The sequence below is a fragment of the Mustelus asterias genome, chromosome 4, assembly GCF_964213995.1.
Source record: "Mustelus asterias chromosome 4, sMusAst1.hap1.1, whole genome shotgun sequence".
Classification (NCBI taxonomy): Eukaryota; Metazoa; Chordata; class Chondrichthyes; order Carcharhiniformes; family Triakidae; genus Mustelus; species Mustelus asterias.
Window position 1 is genome coordinate 76055346 of NC_135804.1, and position 13151 is coordinate 76068496.

Below are 13151 nucleotides of genomic sequence, written 5' to 3' on the forward strand. Positions count from 1 at the left end.
TCCGTAGATAGGTTCATGGACGAAAAGGAATTGGTTTAGGTTGGAGGGTCACAGTTTTTTTTTTTAACTGGTCGGTGCAACATCGTGGGCCGAAGGGCCTGTTCTGCGCTGTAATGTTCTATGTTCTATGTTCTATGAAACAGTAGAAAATAGGAGCGTGGAAGATAGTGGAAGATATGTATAAGAATAGGTCGAAGAGTAATTGGGTATCAAAGAACAAAGAACAAAGAAAATTACAGCACAGGAACAGGCCCTTCGGCCCTCCAAGCCTGCACCGACCATGCTGCCCGACTTAACTAAAACCCTCTACCCTTCCGGGGACCATATCACTCTATTCCCATCCTATTCATGTACTTGTCAAAACGCCCCTTAAAAGTCACTACCATATCTGCTTCCGCTACCTCCCCCGGCAACGCGTTCCAGGCATCCACTACTCTCTGTGTAAAAATTCTGCCTCGTACATCTCCATTAAATCTTGCCCCTCGCATCTTAAACCTATGCCCCCTAGAAATTGACTTTTTCACCCTGGGAAAAAGCTTCTGACTATCCATTCTGTCCATGCCTCTTCTACCATGTAGACTTCTACCAGGTCTCCCCTCAACCTCCGCCGCTCCAGTGAGAACAAACCAAGTTTTTCCAACCTTTCCTCATAGCTAATGCCCTCCATACCAGGCAACATCCTGGTAAATTTTTTCTGTACTCACTCCAAAGCCTCCACATCCTTCTGGTAGTGTGGCGACCAGAATTGAACACTATATTCTAAGTGCGGCCCAACTAAGATTCTATAAAGCTGCAACATGACTTGCCAATTTTTAAACTCAGTACCCTGGCCGATAAAGGCAAGCATGCCATACGCCTTCTTCACTACATTCTCCACCTGCATTGCCACTTTCAGTGACCTGTGTACCTGTACACCCAGATCCCTCTGCCTATCAATACTCTTAAGGGTTCTGCCATTTACTGTATATTTCCTATCTTTATTAGATCTTCCAAAATGAATTACCTCACATTTGTCCGGATTAAACTCCATCTGCCATCTCTCCGCCCAAGTCTCCAACTGATGTATATCCTGCTGTATCATCTGATGGTCCTCATCGCTATCCGCAAATCCACCAACCTTTGTGTCATCCGCAAACTTACCAATCAATCTGGTTACATTTTCCTCCAAACCATTTATATATATTACAAACAGCAAAGGTCCCAGCACTGATCCCTGAGGAACACCACTTGTCACAGCCCTCCATTCAGAAACATACCCTTTCACTTCTACCCTCTGTCTTCTTTGACCGAGCCAGTTTTGTATCCACCTTGCTAGCTCACCTCTGATCCCATGCGACTTCACCTTCTGCACCAATCTGCCATGAGGGACCTTGTCAAAGGCCTTACTGAAGTCCATGTAGACAACATCTACTGCCCTACCCTCATCAATCATCTTCGTCACTTCCTCGAAAAACTCGATCAAGTTCGTGAGACATGACCTCCCCTTCACAAAACCATGTTGCCTCTCACAAATACATCCACTTATTTCCAAGTGGGGATAAATCCTGTCTCGAAGAAAACTCTCCAATAATTTCCCTACCACTGATGTAAGGCTCACCGGCCTGGAATTACCTGGATTATTCTTGCTACCCATCTTAAACAAAGGAACAACATTGGCTATTCTCCAATCCTCTGGGACCTCCCCTGTAGTCATGATGTGGAGATGCCAGCGTTGGACTGGGGTAAACACAATAAGAGGTCTCACAACACCAGGTTAAAGTCCAACAGGTTTATTTGGTAGCAAATACCATAAGCTTTTGGAGCACTGCTCCTTCGTCAGATGGAGTGGAAATGTGCTCTCAAACAGTGCACAGACACAGAAATCAAGTTACAGAATACTAATTAGAATGTGAATCTCTACAGCCAGCCAGGTCTTAAATGTACAGACAATGTGGGTGGAGGGAGCATTCAACACAGGTTAAAGAGATGTGTATTGTCTCCAGACAGAACAGCTAGTGAGATTCTGCAAGACCAGGGGGAAAGCTGTGGGGGTTACTGATAATGTGACATAAATCCAACATCCCTGTTTAGGCCGCCCTCGTGTGTGCGGAACTTGGCTATCAGTTTCTGCTCAGCGACTCTGCGCTGTCGTGTGTCGTGAAGGCCGTGCACTGTTTGAGAGCACATTTCCACTCCATCTGACGAAGGAGCAGTGCTCCGAAAGCTTATGGTACTTGCTACCAAATAAACCTGTTGGACTTTAACCTGGTGTTGTGAGACTTCTTACTGTGACCTCCCCTGTAGCCAGTGAGGATACAAAGATTTCTCTCAAGGCCCCAGCAATTTCCTCCCTTACCTGATGGGATATATCCCATCAGGCGTTGGGGACTTGTCTACCTTAATGTTTCTCAAGAACCCCAATACCTCCCCCTTTTTGATCTCAACATGACTCAAACTATCTACACATGCTTTCCCAGACTGATCATCCACCAAGTCCTTCTCTTCGGTGAATACTGACGCAAAGTACTCATTTAATACTTCACCCATTTCCTCTGGCTCCACACATAGATTCCCTCCCTTGTCCTTGAGTGGGCCAACCCTCTCCCTGGCTACCCTCTTGCTCTTTATATATGTATAAAAAGCCTTGGGATTTTTCTTAATCCTGCTGGCCAATGCTTTTTCATGACCCCTTTTAGCTCTTCTTATTCCTTGCTTAAGTTTCTTTCTATTTTCCTTGTATTCCACACTTGCTTCATGTGTTCCCAGCCTCCGAGCGTTGACAAATGCTTCCTTTTTCTCTTTGACTAGGTTCAAAAGATTTCTCGTTATCCAAGGTTCCCAAAACTTGCCATACTTATCCTTTATCCTTCCAAGAATGTGCCGGTCCTGAATCCCTACCAACTTACACTTGAAAGCCTCCCACATGCCAGATGTTGATTTGCCCTCAAACATCTGCCCCCAATCTACATTCTTCAGTTCCTGCCTAATATTGTTGTAATTAGCCTTCCTCCAATTTAGCACCTTAGCTTGAGGACGACACTTATCTTTATCCATCAGTACCTCAAAGGTTACTGAACTGTGGTCACTGTTCCCGAACTGCTCCCTACTGAAACATTGACCACCTGGCCGAGCTCATCCCCAATACCAGGTCCAGTACGGCCCCTTCCCTAGTTGGACTATCTGCATACAGTTTCAGGAAGCCCTCCTGGATGCTCCTTACAAACTCTGCCCCATCCACGCCTCCAGCACTAAGTGAGTCCCAGTCAATATAGGGGAATTAAAATCTCCCACCACAACAACCCTGTTACTTTTACACCTTGCCAAAATCTGCCTACATATCTGTTCCTCAATCTCCCGCTGGCAATTGGGTGGCCTATAGTAAACCCCCAACATTGTGACTACACTCTTCCTATTTCTGAGCTCTACCCATATTGCCTCGCTTTATGAAACCTCCAAGGTGTCCTCCCGGAGTACAGCTGTAATATTCTCATAGTAAGAGTTTTAACAACACCAGGTTAAAGTCCAACAGGTTTATTTGGTAGCAAATACCATAAGCTTTCGGAGCACTGCTCCTTCGTCAGATGGAGTGGAAATCTGCTCTCAAACAGGGCACAGAGACACAAAATCAAGTTACAGAATACTGATTAGAATGCAAATCTCTACAGCCAACCAGGTCTTAAAGACACAGACAATGTGAGTGGAGGAAGCATTAAGCACAGGTTAAAGAGATGTGTATTGTCTCCAGACAGGACAGCCAGCAAGTCCAGTAGGCAAGCTGTGGGGGTTGCTGATAGTGTGACATAAATCCAAGATCCCGGTTTAGGCCATCCTCATGTGTGCGGAACTTGGCTATCAGTTTCTGCTCAGCGACTATGCGCTGTCGTGTGTCGTGAAGGCCGCCTTGGAGAACGCTTACCCGAAGATCAGAGGCTGAATGCCCGTGACCATGAAGAGCTCCCCCACAGGAAGAGAACAGTCTTGCCTGGTGATTGTTGAGTGGTGTTCATTCATCCGTTGTCGTAGCGTCTGCATGGTTTCTCCAATGTACCATGCCTCGGGATATCCTTTCCTGCAGCGTATCAGGGAGACAATGTTGGCCGAGTTGCAAGAGTAGGTACCGTGTACCTGGTGGATGGTGTTCTCACGTGAGATGGTGGCGTCCGTGTCAATGATCCGGCACATCTTGCAGAGGTTGCTGTGGCAGGGTTGTGTGGTGTCGTGGTCACTGTTCTCCTGAAGGCTGGGTAGTTTGCTGCGGACAATGGTCCATTTGAGGTTGTGCGGTTGTTTGAAGGCAAGAAGTGGGGGTGTGGGGATGGCCTTGGCGAGATGTTCGTCTTCATCAATGACATGTTGAAGGCTCCGGAGGAGATGCCGTAGCTTCTCCGCTCCGGGGAAGTACTGGACGACGAAGGGTACTCTGTCCACCATGTCCCGTGTTTGTCTTCTGAGGAGGTCGGTGCGGTTTTTCGCTGTGGCGCATCGGAACTGTCGATCGATGAGTCGAGCGCCATATCCTGTTCTTACGAGGGCATTTTTCAGCGTCTGGAGGTGTCTGTTGCGATCCTCCTCATCCGAGCAGATCCTGTGTATACGGAGGGCTTGTCCGAAGGAGATGACTTCTTTAACGAGTTTAGGGTGGAATCTGGAGAAGTGGAGCATCGTGAGGTTATCCGTGGGCTTGCGGTATAGTGAGGTGCTGAGGTGACCGTCCTTAATGGAGATGCATGTGTCCAAGAATGTAACCGATTCCGGAGATTAGTCCATGGTGAGTCTGATGGTGGGATGAAACTTGTTGCTGTCATCATATCGTTGTTTCAGTGATTGTTCACCATGACTCTAAAGGAAGAAAATGTCATCGATGTATCTATTGTATAGCATCGGTTGAAGGTCCTGTGTGGTGAAGAAGTCTTGTTCGAACCTGTGCATGAAGATGTTGGCATATTGAGGTGCGAATTTGGTCCCCATGGCTGTTCCGTGTGTCTGGATGAAGAACTGGTTGTTGAAGGTGAAGACATTGTGGTCCAGGATGAAGCGGATGAGTTGTAAAATTGCATCTGGAAACTAGCAGTTGTCGGTGTTGAGTACTGAGGCCGTTGCAGCAATGCCATCATCGTGGGGGATGCTGGTGTAGAGTGCCGAGGCATCCATTGTGACGAGGAGTGCTCCTGGTTCAACTGCTCCGTGTGTGCTGAGTTTCTGTAGGAAGTCCGTAGTGTCGCGACAAAAGCTGGGGGTTCTTTCTACAATGGGTTTCAAGATGTCCTCGATATAGCCGGAGAGGTTCTCGCACAGGGTCCCATTGCCCGATACGATGGGACGGCCAGGTGTGTTTGCCTTGTGTATCTTTGGGAGGCAGTAGAGATCTCCAATGCGTGGAGTATGTGGGATGAGAGCACGGAGGGTGCTTTGAAGGTCCGGATCAAAGGTCTTGATCAGAGTGTTGAGTTGACGGGTGTGTTCTTTGGTCGGATCTGTGGGTAACTGTCTGTCGTGTTCCTCGTTGTTCAGTTGTCGGTACACTTCTTTGCAGTAATCCGTTCTGTTCAGTATGACGATGGCCCCTCCTTTGCCTGCTGGTTTGATGACAATGTTGCGGTTGAGAGCGTGGATGGCGTTGCGTTGTGCCTGGGTGATGTTCGGTGCTGTCTTGTGAGTGCGGCTGATGAATTTGGTGTTGACGCACCTCCTGATGGCTTGGGCATACATGTCAAGTCAAGGGCAGCGGCCTTCCGGAGGAGTCCAATTCGACTCTTTCCTCTTTGGTTGCACTGCGGATCTCTCTGTCGGCTGTTCCAGTTCATTGGCTGTCTCATTGTGTTCGCTGTTGGCCTCTTGGGGTTTGTGAAAGAACTCCTGCAGCCTCATTCGCCTGATGAATTCCTCTGTGTCTGCTGCGAGACTGATGGGGTCTATTTTGGTGGTTGGGCAGAAATTGAGCCCTCGGCTGAGAACTTCGATTTCATCTGGCTGAAGTGTGTAGTCCGACAAGTTGACAACGGACTTCCCTGTAGTGGTACTGTTTTCTACTGTGGTACCGGGGGAGGCTTGGCTGCTGCTGGTGGTGATGCCGAGTTTCTCAAGTTTCCTGTTCTTGATGTGATGTAGATGGTGTAGTTCCTTTGTCTCGTCTGCTTGGCAGAGCTTCGCAGCTGGTCTGCGTCCTGAGCACAAGTTGAGAATATGGATTCAATCTTGGTTTCCAGGCTGCGGCGTTTGCTATAGAGCTGGTGTATGAGGTGTTTGAGGAGGGTGAGAGAGGTGCGACGGCAAAGTCTCTCAGCATAGTCTGTGTTATAGGTTGACCTGAGTGGGTTCGTGATCCGTAGTCCTTTCGGTATCTTGTCTGCTTTCTTGCATGTTTGTAGAAACTTGATGTCTGTGTCGATATGCGCGATCTTGTTGGAGATTCTCTCCACTTGGAGCCGGCAGTTTGCGGTGTCGATGGTAGTCATGATGTGGAGATGCCAGCGTTGGATTGGGGTAAACACAGTAAGGGTTTTAACAACACCAGGTTAAAGTCCAACAGGTTTATTTGATAGCAAATACCATTAGCTTTCGGAGTGCTGCTCCTTCGTCAGATGGATTGGAAATCTGCTCTCAAACAGGGCACAGAGACACAAAATCAAGTTACAGAATACTGATTAGAATGCAAATCTCTACAGATCATAAAGATACAGACAATGTGAGTGGAGGGAGCATTAAGCACAGGTTAAAGAGATGTGTATTGTCTCCAGACAGGACAGCCAGCAAGTCCAGGAGGCAAGCTGTGGGGGTTACTGATAGTGTGACATAAACCCAACATCCTGGTTTAGGCCGTCCTCATGTGTGCGGAACTTGGCTATCAGTTTCTGCTCAGCGACTCTGCGCTGTCGTGTGTCGTGAAGGCCGCCTTGGAGAACGCTTACCCGAAGATCAGAGGCTGAATGCCCGTGACCGCTGAAGTGCTGTCCCACAGGAAGAGAACAGTCTTGCCTGGTGATTGTTGAGTGGTGTTCATTCATCCATTGTCGTAGCGTCTGCATGGTTTCCCCAATGTACCATGCCTCGGGACATCCTTTCCTGCAGCGTATCAGGTTGACAACGTTGGCCGAGTTGCAAGAGTAGGTACCGTGTACCTGGTAGATGGTGTTCTCACGTGAGATGATGGCATCCGTGTCGATGATCCGGCACGTCTTGCAGAGGTTGCTGTGGCATATTCTCCTTAACCAGTAGTGCAACTCCCCCACCCCTTTTACGTCCCCCTCTATCCCGCCTGAAACATCTGAATTCTGGAATGTTAAGCTGCTAATCCTGTCCTTCCCTTAACCAAGTCTCTGTAATGACAACAACATCGTAGTTCCTAGTACTAATCCAAGCTCTAAGTTCATCTGCCTTACCTGTTACACTTCTCGCATTGAAACAAATGCACTTGAGTCCACCAGACCCTCTCTGATTTGCAATCCCACCCTGCCTGCTGTTTCTCTGAGTCTTACTGGCCCTACTCTCTCGTTCCCCTTCAGCTAATTCAGCTTTGCTTTGGTTCCCACTCCCCTGCCAGCCTAGTTTAAATCCTCCCGTGTGACACGAACAAACCTCCCGGTCAGTCCACAATTATTTACATCATCAGTTCATATTTTGCAATTGAAATATGACCAATTACATTGTATCATTAAATAATGCCTGATGCTGATGGAATCCAGAAGTAATTTTCCAACCATTTGTTGAACACTATATGCCAGGACCATAGATGAAGAACACCACCAACTCGAACCTGACTTAACAGAGATCAAACTCTTTGACAATAGTTGTAGATATTCCGTAATGAATCTTTCACACAGGTATCACCCTTCCCGAGAAAATGATTCCTGGCTCATTGCTGATTCCTAATCCAGGATGTTAGATAGTTGGGAGCTGGAGGTCGAGGAGATGATAGAATGGGTTGGGGGAAAGGATGGAAAAGAAACACATTTGTGGGCCTATTTTCAAGGGCCATAAGATGCAGCTTCTGTTCCCTCGATCCTATTCCGGCTGAACTATTGTTCACGTATTTGTCCTTCTTGTACCCCATGATCACTGATTTTGTTAAGTAATCTCTCTCCTCTCCCACTCTCCCTCAAACCCACATCATCAAACCCCGCCTCAACAATCCATTCTAAACCCATTCATCCTTGCAAACTTCTGCATAATCTCCATCCATCCTTTCATCGTTAAAATGTCCTCTCCAAAATTCATGCTTATTTTCTTCCCAGAATCCGGTATTTGAATCCATCCAATCACAATGACGTATTTTGTGATTGTCACCATGGTAACCTATCCCTCTTAATCTGTCAGCAACCTTTGATATAGTTGTCCACACCATTCACCTCCACAATCTCTCTTTCATTATCCAGCTTGGTGAGATTGCACTTGCCCTATTCCATTGTTATAATCTTTGTATAGACCAGTAACTTCTACCTTTTAAATAAAAGTCCAAAGTCCCAGTTATTTACTAAAAAAATCAAGTTACAAATATTCATCATTTAAAACAGAAGAATCCTTACTATTCAAGAGTCAAACAAAGCAAATACTAAATACAATCTTAGATATCTCCGATACCTAATATTGCGAATTAATGCAAGTTAAATATCGATTCATAATAAAATTGTGATTGAATCAAAACTATAAATTACACATTAAATGGCAGATGTAACTGAGATAGATTTTGTACATTGGCTTGGAGTCCATTCAGTATATATGCCATCAATATCAGTCATGATGTGGAGATGCCGGCGTTGGACTGGGGTAAACACAGTAAGAAGTTTAACAACACCAGGTTAAAGTCCAACAGGTTTATTTGGTAGCAAAAGCCACACAAGCTTTCGAGGCTCTGAGCCCCTTCTTCAGGTGAGTGGGAATTCTGTTCACAAACAGAACTTATAAGACACAGACTCAATTTACATGAATAATGGTTGGAATGCCGAGGCATGGTACATTGGGGAAACTATGCAGACGCTGCGACAACGGATGAATGAACACCGCTCGACAATCACCAGGCAAGACTGTTCTCTTCCTGTTGGGGAGCACTTCAGCGGTCACGGGCATTCGGCCTCTGATATTCGGGTAAGCGTTCTCCAAGGCGGCCTTCGCGACACACGACAGCGCAGAGTCGCGGAGCAGAAACTGATAGCCAGGTTCCGCACACACAAGGACGGCCTCAACCGGGATATTGGGTTTATGTCACACTATTTCACATAAATATTTCTGCTTTTTTCCTCCTGAGTCTTTATCATGCGATCCTAGAATCAGAATTTATGTCACACTATTTGTAACTCCCACAGTTGCCTGGACCTGCAGAGTTTCACTGGCTGTCTTGTCTGGAGACAATACACATCTTTTTAGCCTGTCTTGATGCTCTCTCCACTCCCATTGTTTTGTTTCTTAAAGACTGGATTAGTTGTAAGTATTCGCATTCCAACCATTATTCATGTAAATTGAGTCTGTGTCTTATAAGTTCTGTTTGTGAACAGAATTCCCACTCACCTGAAGAAGGGGCTCAGAGCCTCGAAAGCTTGTGTGGCTTTTGCTACCAAATAAACCTGTTGGACTTTAACCTGGTGTTGTTAAACTTCTTACTATCAATATCAGTCACAAAGCTCTTCAGAACCACGCCTTCCTCAAAAAGAATTTAAGCTCCTTTTCTTCTCGGATTTAACTTGATCCTCAGGTGACAGCAGTGCACAATGAACCTAGCTCCACAGGCTTCACCACATATGGTGCATGTTTGTGGGACCTCCTCAATCATGTCTAGATGATGTTGATCCAGCAATCCTATCTTCAAATAACAGAAACAACAACTCTCTCTTTGCAATTTTCAGAATCTGTCTTCTTCGGTCTGCCTGTACTGCACCACTGGACTCATCAAATTTTTTTTTGTACTTTTCCAATTCAATCAAATCAAATCCAATTCAGAGTCTCAACAAGTTGAGACATTTCCGATCCAGGCTGACAAGACAGGACAAGCGACCAAATTGCCCTGTCCTGGGCCTGATCTACATGAGCCAAGCTGATTGGAGGAGCAAAGCAACACTCCTCCAAGACTTAAGCTCATTTGCATCTTAGCCAAAAGGCCGAGATACCGCTTTTAAAAATTGCTTCATATGAAACATATGAAGCTTCAATGTAACCTAATGACCTCAACCAAGTGCAGCATCCAATCCATACTACACTTGATCTTAGCCAAATGGCCGAGAAGCGCTGCTACTGAGCAAGAGTGGTTTTCTGTTCTTTTAACCTCTACCCGTTTCAGTCTGCTCAGATGTTTCAATTTCCTTTTTCAGTTAGGGTATTCTTCATAAAACACAAGTTTGGTAACCATGGATCCATTAACACTATTCTTATCTGTCCAGTCCTACTCAGAGTGTCAGCTGCAATGACATCTCTTCCTTTCGCATAGCATTATCTCAGAATCTATCCTTGCCCTTCTCCTATTACTCACCAATGTGCTGCATCCTGATCCCATCATCTGAAAACACATCACTGACAACACCCAGTTCTACCTCACCATCACCTCTCTTAACCATTCCACCTCTCTTAACCCATCCAGTGTCCCCTAATTGTGGCAGTGGGTATTGAATGAGCAGTAATGATCACAAATGAAATGTTGTCTTTCGTTCATGACACAAATTCTGTTCTCTAACTCTTGATTCCTTCCAACTTCCCATTAACTGTCTGAGGCTGAACCCGGTGGTTGCATTCTATTTGACCCTGAGCTAGGTTTCTGGTCGAACATCCTTTCCCATCACCATGGAAAGCCTGGTTTTCATCAGTTTAAACACCCTGCTCTGGAATTCTCTCCTTGAATTTCCCTACATCTGCAAACCCTCACCTCCCTGAAGATACTCCTTAAACTTACCTGTTTGACTCAGCTGTAGTATCCAGATATAGTGCCCAGATCCTAATCATAGATTCTCCATTTATGACTTGGTGTCAAATCTGGTTTGATAATGCTCCTGCGAGGTGTATAGAGTTATCTAACTATATTAAAGGTAATATGGATACAGATTGTTGGTGTGATATATTTGCAGTATTAGTTAGGCCACTGCTTTGCTGTAGCTGACCAATGTCTTGGTAAATCTGAGATACAAGATTGAGTAACTGGGCAAAGCATCAGAGCCAATTCAAATCATGTCCATGTTGAAGTCTATGTGATAATCAGCACACTGATCAGTTCTTCTGTTCCCTGCTGCAGGACACAAAAGTAAACTCTAATGTTCTGCTGGCAGTTGTCAGGAATATAGCAATGACCACTGCTGGAATGTAAGACCACTCTGGTTTGTGTCTCCATTCCATACTGCACCTACACACTCTTCCCTCAGAATTATGCACCAATTCACACACTCAGAATTGCTGCTATCTCAAAGTGAGCTGCACAGTCTGACTCGACAAGTGAATGAGGAAATGATCACGTCCTAAGGTGTGACACGTGGAAGGATTTAGTTGTCCTTCACATCAATCTTAACGCCTCTCTCCCTACTGTATTTCTTTAGAGTGAATTAGTGATTTGTGAAATAATTTTTCATAAGATGGGGTGACACAGTGGTTAGCACCACTGCCTCACAGCACCAGGGACCCGGGTTCAATTCCGGTCTTGGGTGACTGTCCGTGTGGAGTTTGCATGTTCTCCCCGTTTCAGCATGGGTTTCCTCCGGGTGCTCTGGTTTTCTCCCACAGACCAAAGATGTGCAAGTTTTGTTGATTGGCCATGCTAAATTGATCCTTAATGTCCAAAGATGTGTAGGTTAGGGGAATTAGTGGGGTAAATGCATGGAGTTACGGGGATAGGCCTGAGTAAGATTCTCTATCAGAGAGTTGGTGCAGGATCAATGAGTCAAAAGGCCTCCTTCTGCACTGTAGAATTCTATGAGTGTCATGGACAAGGTCACCATTCCTAATTGTCCTCGACGTTGGCAATGAGCTGCCTTGAATGACTACAGAATATTTTAGGTATACTCGCAGTGCTCTTAAGAAATGTCTCCCAGGAGTTTTACCGAGTGACAATGAAGGAACAACGATATATTTCCAAGTTAAGATGATGTGTGGCTTGGAGCGAAACCTTCAGGTAGTGGTGCTTCAAGGTATCTGTTGCCCTTGGCCCTCCTGGCTGCAAGAGGTCAGGGGTTAGAAAGTGCTCCCAAAAGAGCCTTGGTGAGTTGCTGTAGTGCACCATGTAGATGGCACACACTGCTGCCACTGTGTATTGATGGTGGAGGAAAGGAGTGTTTAAGATGGTGTTTCATTCAAGTAGGCTGCTTTGTCGAGAATGTTGTTGTGATGCTTGAGTGTTATTGGGAGCTGCACCCATCCAGGCAAGTGGATACTATTCTAACACACTCCTAACTTGTGCCTTGTAGATTGTGGACAGGTTTTGGAAAGTCAGGAGGTGAATTACTCGCCACAGAATTCCCAGCCTCTGACTTGCTCTGTAGCTACAATATTTATATTTCTCGCCCAGTTCAGTTTCTGGCCAATTATAACCCCCAGATTGTTGATAGTAGGGGATTTGGCAGTGGTAATATCATTGAATGCCAAAGTGAGATGGTCCTGGCCTGGCACTTGCTTGCACAAATGTTACTTGTCACTTATTAGTCCAAGCCCATTAATATTGTTTTGAGTGAGAAGATTATGCAGTGGTTAAAAGCAAGGAGCCATTAAGTTCCATTTTGCTAACATCAGCCACCCTGTTACATAAGCAGCTTGCTGGGGGAATATTTGAAGATCAGCTTATCATCTATTTCACAAGGTGTACTTTTCAAGTAGGAAAGGTCACTATAAACTGAAATATTATTACATCCATTAATCTAGCAATTCAAATAATACACTTGGAAAGGAAAACACAGTCTTGGGGTCAAAAACTGTAAAGCAGTTTTTAAAGCAGCAGCTTTTGCCTGGTCAAGCACCAGTAGTTGCTCAATGACTGTGCTTCTGTTCTCTGCAATATTCTAGTGAAGAGATTGTCTTTGGTTGAATTGCGGTGGTCTTTAATCACCCCGGCTGTGGTAGAAGATCTCCTTGGATTATATTCTTTAAACTGGCAAGGTAGCTACAATCTGCATTATTCCCTGCCCATTGGAATTGAGCCACTCTGCTGCAAACTTTGGAATCAAATCTAATTTATTTTCACCCCACTTCCTTACCTCTGCAAATACTATTCA

At 45.5% G+C, this 13151-nt stretch overlaps 1 protein-coding gene and 1 pseudogene across 1 annotated transcript in view; one reads left to right on the top strand and one right to left on the bottom strand.

Annotated features, from left to right (window-relative positions):
• Window positions 1–13151, top strand: part of LOC144493129 (gamma-aminobutyric acid receptor subunit gamma-4-like) — a 465743-nt gene that overhangs the window by 61537 nt on the left and 391055 nt on the right. The window lies entirely within an intron of this gene.
• Window positions 9994–10196, bottom strand: LOC144493229 (U2 spliceosomal RNA; annotated as a pseudogene).